This window comes from Quercus lobata, chromosome 4, assembly GCF_001633185.2.
Source record: "Quercus lobata isolate SW786 chromosome 4, ValleyOak3.0 Primary Assembly, whole genome shotgun sequence".
NCBI lineage: Eukaryota > Viridiplantae > Streptophyta > Magnoliopsida > Fagales > Fagaceae > Quercus > Quercus lobata.
Window position 1 is genome coordinate 32,911,779 of NC_044907.1, and position 13,994 is coordinate 32,925,772.

Sequence of the window (13,994 nt, forward strand, 5' to 3'; positions counted from 1 at the left end):
CTACTCTTGCATGTCTTAGTCTCTGAACACGAATCCTTACAATCCTTCTTCTTACCAAGAGAATCACCAGGCTCTTCTTTCTTTCATTTTCCTGTTAACCCCTTCGTAGTTAGGGCACTATTCATATACTTCTGGGCTTTGAATAGGAGATCCGTAATGGAGGTTGGAGGCGTCTTTCCCAACAGGAGATCCGTCATGGAGGTTGGAGGCGACTTTCCCAACGAAAAAATGAGGTTGAGGTTGTTAAGCCTGGCCTGGAAGGTCGTCATTATCACTTGGTCATCAGTTTCATCAATCTCCAACATAGCCTTGTTGAAACACTTCACATAATCTCTTAGGCTTTCCCCTTCTTGTTGCTTCATCATCAGTTCGTAAGAGGTTGGCCTCTTATGACGCTATCCTCCAATGAAATGGCAAACAAATGAGTCGCTGAGCTGTTCAAAATTCGCTATGGAAGATGCTGGCAACTTACTAAACCAAACTCTAGCTACCCCTTTGAATGTGGCAGGGAAAGATTTGCAGATAACTTCATCAGGTGTCTGTTGAAGGTTTAGGATAGTCTTGAAGACCCTTATATGGTCAAGAGGGTCCTTTGTACCACCATAAAACTCCAACTGTGACAGGCGGAACTTCGGAGGCAAGGGGCACTCTAAAACGCTGGCTGTGAAAGGTGAATCTATTCATTTGAGCGTGCCGTCGAGATTCATTGCCGTCTTCCCCTTCATTGCATTCTTCACTTCGTCGAGCTCCCTTCTTAAGCTCTTCATCATGTGATCATTGTCATGCATGGATTGCCCTGTATATTCGATTGCATCTTTTCCTTTATTTTTTTCAGGGCTACTGGCCTTCTCATCATGTCGGCTACAGTTGTGTCGATGATGCGAGGTATTACTGCCCTCTGGGCGAGCTCAGCGTTTCAAACCTTCATTCTGCTTCATTAGCTCTTGTACATTCACTGTTAGAGCTTGGATCTGTTGAGCCATCACCACAGGATCTGGAGGAGGTGCCGGTACAGAATCTATCGAGTGACAAGAGCTTTATCAGTAGGAGCACAATGGTTTGAGATAGTATCAACTCGTCATTTTTCCCCACAGACGGCACCAAACTGATGAAACCGAAAATTGGCCTCGTCAATATGCTTCTCATTAGTGTCGATGGACGACCTCTGGTACCTACTATTAAGAAAATAAAGGCAAGGGAGGGTTTTGCTGGCATGAGGCCAGTTGAGAATGCTCTGATGCTAAAGTCAGATTATAAGCTCTCAAAAGAAGTTTCTCACAATTCTCTCCCAATGTTTCATGTGTCCTTACCTCAGTTCTATTTCCCTTTTTATAGTTCGCTTCGGGTTGGTATAGTTATGTCTGTTAATGCTGCTCTGAGTGTTTTTCTCTTGAGAGGAATGTGGCATTAATTAACAATGATGATTCCATTTAAGGTGTAATGGGTGGCTGTTGTGTCATTATTGCTTTTGTAACTGTTCCGACGTAGTCATTGCTTGTCAGCTATCTTGATGGCATTTATTTGCACTTTCAATGTACGCAGACTTGTCTTCATACATACTGACGGGGTCTTGCCCTTGCGCCCGTCTCTGTCTTGGATGTAGCTAAGCTCGTCTATCTCCTAGACATCCTAATCCTTATACTCGTCAGTACAAACCTTTTCTTCTTCTTCCTCATCTTCATTCTCCTTTTTCTTCATTCTTTTCTGTCACCAGTCACTTGTATCCAAAAGCTAAGATTTTTTCTTTTTCAATGAGTTGTCTACCAATATGTCATTGACAGGCACTACCCTTCCCTTTGTGAAAAGTTGGACATGTGGCTACGTCTTCACCTTTCAATTGGTTTGTAATTTTTTTCAATTTTTTTATTTATTTGATTGCTTCATTTATTGGTGTAGTTTACTAGTGATATGTGATTTGGTCCTTTACTACAAACCCACTGGTTTGTATATTAAATTTAGTTAATGCCTATGTACTGCCATTGTAATTGTAGAATAAAAAAAAAGGTAAAACATTGTATAAAAAGTGTTTAATATTATATACTGTAGTTGCACGATTTTCTTGGCCCAAATTCTAATGATCAGGCTTTGACCCAAGACGCAACCCACAATGAATGTTCGTAGAGAATGGGTGAAAGAACTTGGCTTCAGTGAGCCTGTTCGGTCGAATGCATGGATAAGGTGGTTGCAGAAGATAAAAGACACGGGGAAGATTTCTCAAGTCTCCTTCTATTCCTTTTCTCTTTAGGTCTTCATACAGTTTTTTCCGTCCCCTTCTTTGGGGGACTGCATTACATTATATAGCTCTCCTTCTTTCATCTCAACCTTACACCTGTTGATCATCTAAGCATCCACTTGAGCGCCTGTCCCATCAGCCGCCCTCACCACTCCCTTTGTGAGTTGCAGAGGCCAAGGCGGTACTGTTCAGGGGTCTTTTCCTCATTAATGCGGCCAAGAGGTTGGTTGGGGCGCAATTAATGTGGTGGTAGCTTTTCGAGGGATATTTTGGATTTTATTCATTTTATATGTCTGGAGGGTGAACTGAATTGGCTGGGGATGGCTCTTGGTCTGGGCTTCGTGATGTCCGAGGAGGAGTTGCTCCTCGGACAGGCTTCCTGGGCGTTGCTGGGATTGAGTAACGCTTCATGTGTGGCCTCTCCTCGGAAAGGACGCTCCTCGGATGGGCCTGGATTTGGAGTGGCCCATTATTTTTGGGCCGGGCCCCACAATAGCCCCTCAAAACTCCGGTTTTTATCTCCTTCCGAGGAGAAAAGCGGGGTTTTGATGTTAATGAGTGGATAGGGATAAGGAGGACCTGGGGCGCGTGTGCAGATCGTGACCTTTGACGTGCCACAATTTTCGAGGCGTGGCCATTAATTTCTGGAGGCGTTATGTTCCCTTCATCCAACGGTGCGGCGCGGATCGAACGACCATCGTTCATTCGCGTATTTTTAGGCAGGAGTGATTTCTTCTCTCTCCTCCTGGCTATATAAGGCGTCAGGGGGGGTTCAGTTCCTTCTTTTATCTGCGTTTCATAAACCTCAAAGGGCTCCAGAGATCTACAGCGAAACCCAGAGACATACAAGCACTTGCGCCCCTTACGCCGCCGTGACCATTTTCTGCGAAACGTCTCGTCTACGAGAGATTTCCAGGCATCCCATCAAGCGTTTTGTGAAGGTACCAGTACATTTCGCTCATCTCGTCGTTTCAATTCTCTCCTCGGACCCTTCTTTTCTGCTCAGTCTTTACTTTCGTTTCCCAGTTCAGTTCAGATGGGTAGATTCGAGAAACTAGTAAATACTCCGGCCGCTATGGAGGTCTTTAGGGCTAAATACCGCATCCCCCCGGGGGTTGGGCTGCGGTACTGTCCTCTTGAAGGAATAGTGACAGATAAACGTCTGGGAGAAGTTGTCATCCCCATGATTGCTTTCATAGAGGGAGGGATGACGCTTCCCATGCGTAGGATTACCAGGGAATACTTGTTCAACCATAGGTTGGCGCCGCAACAGTGTGCCCCAAATATGTTCAAGATATTAGGCTGTGTAGATGTCCTAGATGAGCGGATGAACCTAGGCCTTACTTGGCACGATGTGGCCTATCTGTACGAGTGTCACCGCTTCGGGGATGAGGGGTATTATCTTAAATCCCGGAACGAGGACGTTAGGTTGATTTCTTGTCTCCCGGTATCCAATAAGACCGTGAAGAATGACTTCCTCATTGCTTCTGGGGAGTGGTTCGACGGTATTCATTGTCCAACTCGGGCAGGAAACCCAGGTGCGGCGTCCTTTAGGATCGGTCCTTGTTAGGAGAGGAATTAGTGTTGAGGGTTTATTTTTACTGCTTTCCTTATAACTGGTAGATTTCTTGAACTAACCCCACTCTTCTTGGTTGTTTGCAGATAAATCTCACGTAGCTCCTCGGCTTAGCCTTGTGAACGTGCCAGCGTTGAACTACCTTCTTAGGTCGGAGATTTACGTTTCCGAGGACGGACAGTTGCGTGCGGCTCATCTAGTTTTGGGCTATCAACCTTTAAGCAGCTCTTTCCAGGCGATCGGTCACGCTATAAGGGCTGGCAGTCCGAGGCTGGCCAGGATTGACGTGTCCAAGGACGGGTTCCTAGCCGACCACGATTTACCGCCAGTTGTGTTGCCCGGTGTTAGAAATCCCTACTTGGCAGAGCAGTTACCTCTGCCAGACGAGCCTGGCGTTGCCGTTCAAGTTGAAGAAGAAGCCGAGTCGTCTCGTCTCTCTCTTGAGGAAGAGATAGACGAGTTCCATTTTGAGGAGGAAGTCCAGCAATCCCCCTTAGCGGAATTTTCCGATCCCGAAGGAGAGCGGGATCGACATTCGGCAGTTGGTGCTCCTTCCCTTGTTATCTGCTCGGACGACACTTCGGACGAAGAGACGGAGCCCATGGCAGGAAAGGGAAAAACTCTGAAGGAGCTGTTGGGTTCAAGAGGGAAAGGCCAATCATCGAAGGGACCTCCTTCACCACAAGCTAAGGCCCTTCCTCCCGTGGTCCCTCAAGGAACTTTGGAACCTGGTCTCAAGGTCAATCCGGACCTGAAGAAGAAGAGACCGGTTGACACCCCTGAGGAGGGTGAGGTGGCTGCTCAGCCCACCAAGCAGCAGAAGACTGCTCGGGCTCCAAGGAGCAGAAGGGGCACTTCCTCGGAGAGTAGGGACGAGGAGAGCCTTGCGGATGTACGGGTTACTCCGCGTGTATGGAGCCCCAAATTGGAGTTGGAGGGGGTTGCAATCCCTTACAATGCCTCGATCAGAGAGTACAACCGCGGCCGAGCTGGGTACGTGGCTGAGGCCTTAGAGCAGCCCCTGCTCCTTCCTCGGGACATGGAGGCTTACAGGCGTTTCTCTCAGTCCGAGATCTTCCTATCCCTTAAAAGGGATCTCGCGATGGTAAGTGATCCTTCTACTGTTTCATTAACTCTTTTGATCTCGTTAGATATTTTTAAAGCATTTTGGTTTTGTCTGTAGATTACTCAGCAGGTATTCGTGGCTGAGGAATTCTGCCGAAGTGAACGTAATCGGACTGAGGTCGAGATCCAGGCTCGGACGGAGGTGGAGAAGACCTTGGGGTCCCTCAGGCACGATCACCTTATACTCACGAACGAGTTCAAGGAGTCGGAGCACCGGCGCAAAAGTGCAGAATCTGGTCTGAAGAGCGCCGAGACCCAGGCGGAGGACCAGCGCAAGGAGCTATACTCGACGCAGCTCAACCTTGTCACCGAGAAGCAGGCAGTGCAGGATCTCAAAACTGCCCTGCAAAAGGTCGAGGATGAACTGAGAAGGGTCAAAGAGGAGGCTCAGCTGATCCGAGAGGCTACAGAGGCTGAGAAGAATGCTGCTCGCCAGCTTGGGGCTGAGGAGACGGAGGCCAGGCTATCAGAGGAGGTCCCCGAGGTGTGCAGGGATTACTGCAGTATCTCCTGGGCTCATGCTCTCGATGCTGCAGGAGTTCCTGCGGATTCGGCACTAAGACTGCCCGAGAACATCTTCTACCCTCAGGAGATCCGAGCGAATCCTGATGGTGCCCAAGTGACTTCAGAGCAGGATTTGGCGGCGCCTGATACCGCCCTTGTGCCTGAGATAACGAAGAGTCCCGCCGTAGACTCAGTCGTTGAGGCTCCTCCTCCTCAGCCCGAGCAGAAGGAAGATCCCCCTGTTGAGGCTTAGTCTTTTAGGCTTTTGTTTTTTGTACTCTTTCTTTCTTTTTCTTTTTTTTATGAGAGCCGTCCTGTTTTTCCATTTTTTGTAAGGACCTCTCTTTCCAGTGTACTCGAAATATTAATCTGGAATGTTAGTTTGGCTCTCTATGGATGTATGCCAGTAGCGTTTTACTTTAAATACTTGCAATGATGCAGATATGGCTCTCGATGGATGTGTGCAGCGCATAGAAATGATTTCCTTTAAGCGATAATCTCCCGATCTGTCACAAGTAATAGTTTCCCCTAAGTCTGTGGTCCGAAGTGCCATGCAGGACTTAGGTTCTGTTTAGAACTTATGCGATTCTGCTTTTTTGTACTTGGTTTCCCCATAGGCTTGAGTCCGAGGACCATGCAAGACCTTGGTTCTGTCCAAGACTTACGCGATTTTTCTTTTCGTACTTGGTTTTCCCATAGGCTTGAGTCCGAGGACCATGCAAGACCTTGGTTCTGTCCAAGACTTTACGCGATTTTTTTTTCGTACTTGGTTTCCCATAGGCTCGAGTCCGAGGACCATGCAAGACCTTGGTTCTGTCCAAGACTTTACGCGATTTTTCTTTTTCTGTACTTGGTTTTCCCATAGGCTTGAGTCCGAGGACCATGCAAGACCTTGGTTCTGTCCAAGACTTTACGCGATTTTTCTTTTCGTACTTGGTTTTCCCATAGGCTTGAGTCCGAGGACCATGCAAGACCTTGGTTCTGTCCAAGACTTAACGCGATTTTACTTTTCGTACTTGGTTTTCCTATAGGCTTGAGTCCGAGGACCATGCAAGACCTTGGTTCTGTCCAAGACTTTACGCGATTTTTCTTTTTCATACTTGGTTTTCCCATAGGCCTGAGTCCGAGGACCATGCAAGACCTTGGTTCTGTCCAAGACTTTACGCGATTTTATGTACTTGGTTTTCCCATAGGCTTGAGTCCGAGGACCATGCAAGACCTTGGTTCTGTCCAAGACTTGCGATTTTCTTTTTGTACTTGGTTTTCCCATAGGCTTGAGTCCGAGGACCATGCAAGACCTTGGTTCTGTCCAAAACTTGCGATTTCTTTTTGTACTTGGTTTTTCCATAGGCTTGAGTCCGTGGACCCTGCAAGGCCTTGGTTCTGTCCAAAACTTGTGAGATTTCTTTTATGTACTTGGTTTCCCCATAGGCTTGAGTCGAAGGAACAAATGCAAGATTGGTTTCTGTCAAGACTTTACGGATTTTTTCTTTTCGTATTGGTTTTTCCATAGGTTGAGTCCGAGGACATGCAGATATGGTTCTGTCCAAGACTTTACGCGATTTTTCTTTTTCTGTACTTGGTTTTCCCATAGGCTTGAGTCCGAGGACCATGCAAGACCTTGGTTCTGTCCAAGACTTTACGCGATTTTTCTTTTTTGTACTTGGTTTTCCCATAGGCTTGAGTCCGAGGACCATGCAAGACCTTGGTTCTGTCCAAGACTTTACGCGATTTTATTTTTTCTGTACTTGGTTTTCCCATAGGCTTGAGTCCGAGGACCATGCAAGACCTTGGTTCTGTCCAAGACTTTACGCGATTTTTCTTTTCGTACTTGGTTTTCCCATAGGCTTGAGTCCGAGGACCATGCAAGACCTTGGTTCTGTCCAAGACTTAACGCGATTTTATTTTTTCTGTACTTGGTTTTCCCATAGGCTTGAGTCCGAGGACCATGCAAGACCTTGGTTCTGTCCAAGACTTTACGCGATTTTTCTTTTTCGTACTTGGTTTTCCCATAGGCTTGAGTCCGAGGACCATGCAAGACCTTGGTTCTGTCCAAGACTTAACGCGATTTTATTTTTTCTGTACTTGGTTTTCCCATAGGCTTGAGTCGAGGACCATGCAAGACCTTGGTTCTGTCCAAGACTTTACGCGATTTTTCTTTTCGTACTTGGTTTTCCCATAGGCTTGAGTCCGAGGACCATGCAAGACCTTGGTTCTGTCCAAGACTTAACGCGATTTTATTTTTTCTGTACTTGGTTTTCCCATAGGCTTGAGTCCGAGGACCATGCAAGACCTTGGTTCTGTCCAAGACTTTACGCGATTTTTCTTTTTCGTACTTGGTTTTCCCATAGGCTTGAGTCCGAGGACCATGCAAGACCTTGGTTCTGTCCAAGACTTAACGCGATTTTATTTTTTCTGTACTTGGTTTTCCCATAGGCTTGAGTCCGAGGACCATGCAAGACCTTGGTGCTGTCCAAGACTTTACGCGATTTTATTTTTTCGTACTTGGTTTTCCCATAGGCTTGAGTCCGAGGACCATGCAAGACCTTGGTTCTGTCCAAGACTTTACGCGATTTTTCTTTTCGTACTTGGTTTTCCCATAGGTTTGAGTCCGAGGACCATGCAAGACCTTGGTTCTGTCCAAGACTTACGACGTCTTTTAAGTGTTAATTTCCCCTAAGTCTGTGGTCCAAGGAGCCATGCAAGACTTAGGTTCTGTTTAAGACTTATAAGAATTGTCATGCAGATCAGCAAGAAGTGGATAACCAATAAACAAAATGTGGGCGAAGCCATTTTCATTAATAATAATATCTTTTGAGGTTATTTACATTCCACGGTCGAGGTACAGCCTTTTCATCCAAATCTTCTAGATAGTAGGCGCCTATTCCAGCTACGGATGTTATACGGTACGGTCCTTCCCAATTGGGCCCCAACTTGCCCCAAGAGGGGTTTTTCGTGCTGCCAAGGACCTTCCTCATCACGAGATCGCCGGGACCGAGGGGTCGTAGCTTGACATTGGCATCGTATCCCTGTCTCAGCTTTTGGTGATAATAGGCCATATGAATCGTTGCTTTTTCCCTTCTTTCCTCGGCTAAGTCTAGATTTCTTTCCAACAACTCATCGTTGCCGTCCGGAGTAAACGAAGCAGATCTCAGCGTAGGAAAGTTATTCTCAATTGGGAGTACCGCCTCTGCCCCATAAGTCAATGAAAAGGGGGTCTCACCGGTTGACCGCCGTGGCGTTGTCCGATAGGTCCATAGAACGTGCGGGAGCTCCTCTATCCATCTTCCCTTTGCCTCATCCAGCCTTTTCTTTAGTCCGTTCACTATGACCTTGTTCACGGCCTCCACCTGCCCATTTCCCTGGGGATAGGCAGGGGTGGAATATCGGTTAATGATTCCAAGCTCGCGGCAGTACTCTCTAAAGCTTTTACTGTCGAATTGAAGACCATTGTCGGAAATGAGTGTACGCGGGATTCCGAAGCGGGTGATAATGTTCTTCCAGATGAATTTCTGGGCATCCACGTCCCTAATGTTGGCCAAAGGCTCAGCCTCCACCCATTTAGTGAAGTAATCGGTCCCGACTATGATGTATCGCTTGTTCCCCGCGGCTTTAGGAAAAGGTCCGACAATATCAAGACCCCACTGCGCAAACGGCCACGGGCTAGAGAGGGGGTTGAGAACCCCTCCGGGTTGGTGGATATTCGGAGCAAATCTCTGGCACTAATCGCACTTCTTGGCGTACTCCTGGGCCTCCCTTTGCATGTTCGGCCACCAGTATCCTTGGGTGAGTGCCCTATGCGCCAGCGACCTTCCTCCGGTGTGACTTCCACAAATTCCTTCATGCAACTCCTCAAGCAGAGACTCGGACTCCTCTGGATGTACACAGAGTAGGTACGGTCCAGAATAGAAGCGCCGATATAATTGGTGGTCCTCGGATAGCCAGAACCGAGGAGCATTCCTCCGTATCTTATCGGCTTCCAGCTTTTCTTCCGGCAAGACGTCATTCTGAAGGAAGTTCTTTATGGGATCCATCCAGTAGTGACTCTTTCTGATCTGATGGACTCTGGCCGGACTTCCGCTGATAGGGCTTGCCTGGGCTAAGTCTTCAACCAGGATCATTCGCGGCAGATTGTGCGCTGAGGACGTGGCGAGTGTGGCCAGCGAGTCTGCATGGGTGTTTACACTCCTGGAGATGTGCGTCAGATTGAAAGATTCAAAATTCGTCTGTAGCCGCTTGACTTGTCCCAGATACTCTTGCATCCTGGTATCTCGAGCTTCCAGCTCACCCATCACTTGTCCGACCACTAGTCTGGAGTCCGAGAATGCTTCTATTACTGTGCCGCCCAATCTGTGAACCATCATCATCCCTTGAAGTAAGGCTTCGTATTCGGCTTCATTGTTCGTGGCTGAGAACCCGAGCCTCAAAGATTTTTCAATAGCAGCACCGTCCGGGGATATTATAACTATTCCAACTCCTGACCCTCTTTGGTTAGCCGCTCCATCCACGTAGACCTTCCATGGCCTGGTCTCGACTGCTGAAATCACGCCAACCGACTTCTCATCCATGTCTTTCTTCTCAGTCATTGTTTCTAAAGAGGGCTCAGCAAACTCTGCCACCAAGTCCGCGAGGACCTGTCCCTTGACGGAGGATCTGGGCATATATTTGATGTCAAAGGCTCCCAAGAGCGCACTCCACATGGCGATCCTGCCTGTATAGTCAGCGCTGCGAAGCACTGCTCGAAGGGGAAGCTGAGTTAAAACGATGACCGTATGCGCCTGAAAGTAATGAGGGAGCTTACGGGTCGCATGCACTATCGCCAGAATTGCCTTTTCCAAAGGAAGGTACCGCACCTCGGCTTCGTGCAATGATTTGCTCACATAGTAAACCGGCCGCTGCACCCCATTGTCATCCCGTATCAGCACCAAGCTCACAGCATGGGGAGCTACGGCAATATATGCAAACAGCACCTCATCTGCCTCAGGGCTGGACATGATGGGTGGTCGAGACAGGTAGTCCTTAAGCTGCTGGAAAGCCTGAGCGCAATCCTCCGACCATTCAAACCCTTTCCATTTGTTTATCAGGAGGTAAAAAGGCCGACATCGATCCGCCGATCGTGATATGAACCGGTTTAGTGCCGCAATCATGCCAGTGAGCTTCTGCACTTCTTTCGGATTCCGAGGAACCTGTAGGCTGTTAATGGCTTTGATCTGGTCGGGACTTACTTCTATTCCCTGTGAGTGACCATGTACCCTAAGAATTTCCCAGACCCGACCCCAAATGAGCATTTGGAAGCATTCAGCCGCAACCGGTGCTTCCTTAAGATAGCGAAGATCGCTCCGAGGTCACTCACGTGCTCGGAAACCCTTTTGCTCTTCACAACCATGTCGTCTATATAAATCTCAATGATCTTGCCCAGCTGTGGCTCGAACATCCGAGTCATCATCCTTTGATATGTTGAGCCTGCGTTCTTCAGTCCAAACGGCATTACCTTATAATGAAAGTTCCCGATGGGCGTCATGAAAGCCGTTTTTTCTTGATCGTCAGGCGCAAGGGGTATCTGATGATAGCCTTGAAAGGCGTCCAGGAAGCTCATTCGAGGGTGGCCCACGGTTGCATCCACCAATCGGTCGATTCGGGGTAGGGGGAATGGGTCTTTCGGGCATGCCTTGTTCAGGTCCGTGAAGTCCACACAGACCCTCCACTTCCCTGTCTTCTTTCTTACCACCACTGTGTTCGCCAACCATTCGGGTAAAAGACCTCTTTGATAGCCCCTGCCCTTTTTAATTTCGCCACCTCGTCCCTTACGGCACTGGCGTGTTCCTTCGAAGGACGTCGAGGCGGCTGTTTCTTTGGAGTTGAAGAGGGGTTGACGTTCAGGTGGTGACAAATAAAGCTGGGATCAACTCCCGGGGCGTCGTATGCGTCCCACGCGAACACGTCGACATTCTCTCTGAGAAATCCGACCAACTCCTCTTTTTCCTGGGAAGGTAATTCAGAGCCGACCTGAAAGAACTTCTCAGGGTCGTCATTGACAGCAATCCTATCCAGACCTTCGCACCTTATCTCCTCGACCAGCCCCTCGCCTTGGCTCGCCGAGGGAGTTGGTTGCTATAAGCTCTCCGGGACCGAGGACTTGATTGGGGGCTGATGTAAAACGGCGGCCACCATACACTTCCTAGCCACGGCTTGATCTCCTCGGAGCTCTTCCACTTGTCCTCGAGAGGGGTATTTCACTTTTTGGTGAAGTGTGGAGGTCACGGCCTCCAGGGCATGGATCCATGGCCTTGCCATTATCGCAGTGTAAGGCGAATAAGCGTCAACCACAATAAAATTTACCTCCACTATCTCCGCTCCAGTCTGTACGGGCAGTCGGATCTGCCCTTTTGGCGTGACCATCCTTCCCTCAAAACTGAGAAGAGAGGAGTCATAAGCGGCCAAATCTTCTGGCTTCAGGTTCAGCCCCTTGTATAGGTCGGGGTACATTATCTCTACCGCGCTTCCCGAATCCACCATCACCCTCTTCACGTCGAAGCCCCCGATCCTCAGCGTGACCACCAAGGCATCATCGTGGGGTTGAATAGTTCCTCTCTTATCTTCGTCCGAGAAACCCAGTACCAGAGAGCTTCCCTTTCTTGACCTTTTGGGCTCTCCTTGCCTACCCTCAGGGGGGAACCGATCAACAACTAACACCCTGGGAGTGGGTGGCCCCGTCCTTCCTGGTGCAGCAAGGATGACATGTATCGTCCCGGTGGGGGATCCCAAGGACACGTCCTTTCGGGGCTCTTGTGTTGTTTGGCCGGGATGGCCACTTGACGGGTGCAGTAGGTGACGTAGCTTTCCTTCTCGGACCAACTGATCTAGGTGATTCCATAGATTCCTGTAGTCCTCAGTAGTATGCCCATGGTCCTGATGATAGTGGCAGTACAGGTTCCGGTTATGCCTGGAAGAGTCTCCGGCCATCTTTCCTGGCCACCTGAAGTAGGGCTCATTCCGTACTTTCTCCAACACTTGTTGTACTGGCTCCCTGAATACGGCATTCACTGCCTGCGGGTTGCTCTGGCCCGCCTGTCGCAAAAAATCTCTCCTCGGCTGACCAGGATTGTGCCGTTCCGACCTGAAATCATTTGCTTTGAGGGGGATAACTTTATCCTTACCCCTCCCTTGCAGTTGATCTTCCTCCACTCTTTTGTACTTGTTAATCCTATCCCTCAGCTGATCGATGTTGGCAACCGGTTTACCAGTGAGGGATTTCCTTAAGCCATGGTCGGTGGGGAGCCCGCTTTTGAACGTGCTGATAGCGACCGCATCATGGTTGTCATCTAGGTCGTTGTACACTTCCCAGTATCTGTCCGAGTATGCTTTCAGAGTCTCTTCCTCGTGCATGGACAAGGACAGCAGCGAACCAAGGGGCCTGGGGACTCTGGTGCTGGTGATGAAGCGGGTGCAGAAATCCCGAGTGAGCTGCTTGTATGAGCTTACGGAATTTGCCTTCAGGCCATTGAACCACCTCATCGCCATTGATCCCAGGCTGGATGGGAAGATTTTACACATCAGGGCCTCATCTTTCGAGTAGATCGCTATCTTTTGGTTAAACTGGCTCACATGCTCTACCGGGTCTGTTCGACCGCTATAGATGGTGAACGTCGGCTGGTTGAACCGTCGAGGCAGCTTAGCCTCTTCAATTCTATACGTGAAGGGGGATCTCGAGACCTGGTCCAACGCCTTCTTCATGGCATCGTTCCCCGAGCCCCTGCTGGATGTGCTCTCATACTTCCGCACGTGGCGCGGTTCCTTTACGTAGGAAAAGGTTTCACTTGGGGGGGTCCTTGACCTCCGTCGGTAACTCACATCCTCCGCATTAGAGGACCCGTCTGAGTCTGAAGGAGATCGTTTTCGCTGGGTTCGTCGCAACTTTCTCTTCAGATCATCTATCTCTCTTTGCATGTCCTGATGACTCTTTCGCCTCTGGGAAGCGTGGCTTCCTATCTGAGTGTGACTCTGGCTTGTCCGGATAGTTTGCACACTTCCCTCACGATCTCCCCTGCGGCCTGGGTTGACGGGGTTATTCTGCCTCTGGGACTCGACGAGTTGTGTCCGTTGGGAGTCGGCCTGGTGAGGATTCCCCTGGTGCGGATTTAGTTCTGCCATGCTTGACCGTTGTGCCTGCTGATGCCCTAGTTCTCCCCACAGACGGCGCCAATTGTAGTTGCACGATTTTCTTGGCCCAAATTCTAATGATCAGGCTTTGACCCAAGACGCAACCCACAATGAATGTTCGTAGAGAATGGGTGAAAGAACTTGGCTTCAGTGAGCCTGTTCGGTCGAATGCATGGATAAGGTGGTTGCAGAAGATAAAAGACACGGGGAAGATTTCTCAAGTCTCCTTCTATTCCTTTTATCTTTAGGTCTTCATACAGTTTTTTCCGTCCCCTTCTTTGGGGGACTGCATTACATTATATAGCTCTCCTTCTTTCATCTCAACCTTACACCTGTTGATCATCTAAGCATCCACTTGAGCGCCTGTCCCATCAGCCGCCCTCACCACTCCCTTTG

At 48.9% G+C, this 13,994-nt stretch overlaps 1 protein-coding gene across 1 annotated transcript in view; it reads left to right on the forward strand.

The window, feature by feature from the left end:
* Window positions 1-13,994, forward strand: part of LOC115987493 (UPF0481 protein At3g47200-like) — a 64,089-nt gene that overhangs the window by 19,996 nt on the left and 30,099 nt on the right. The gene's annotated exons all lie outside the window — the stretch shown is intronic.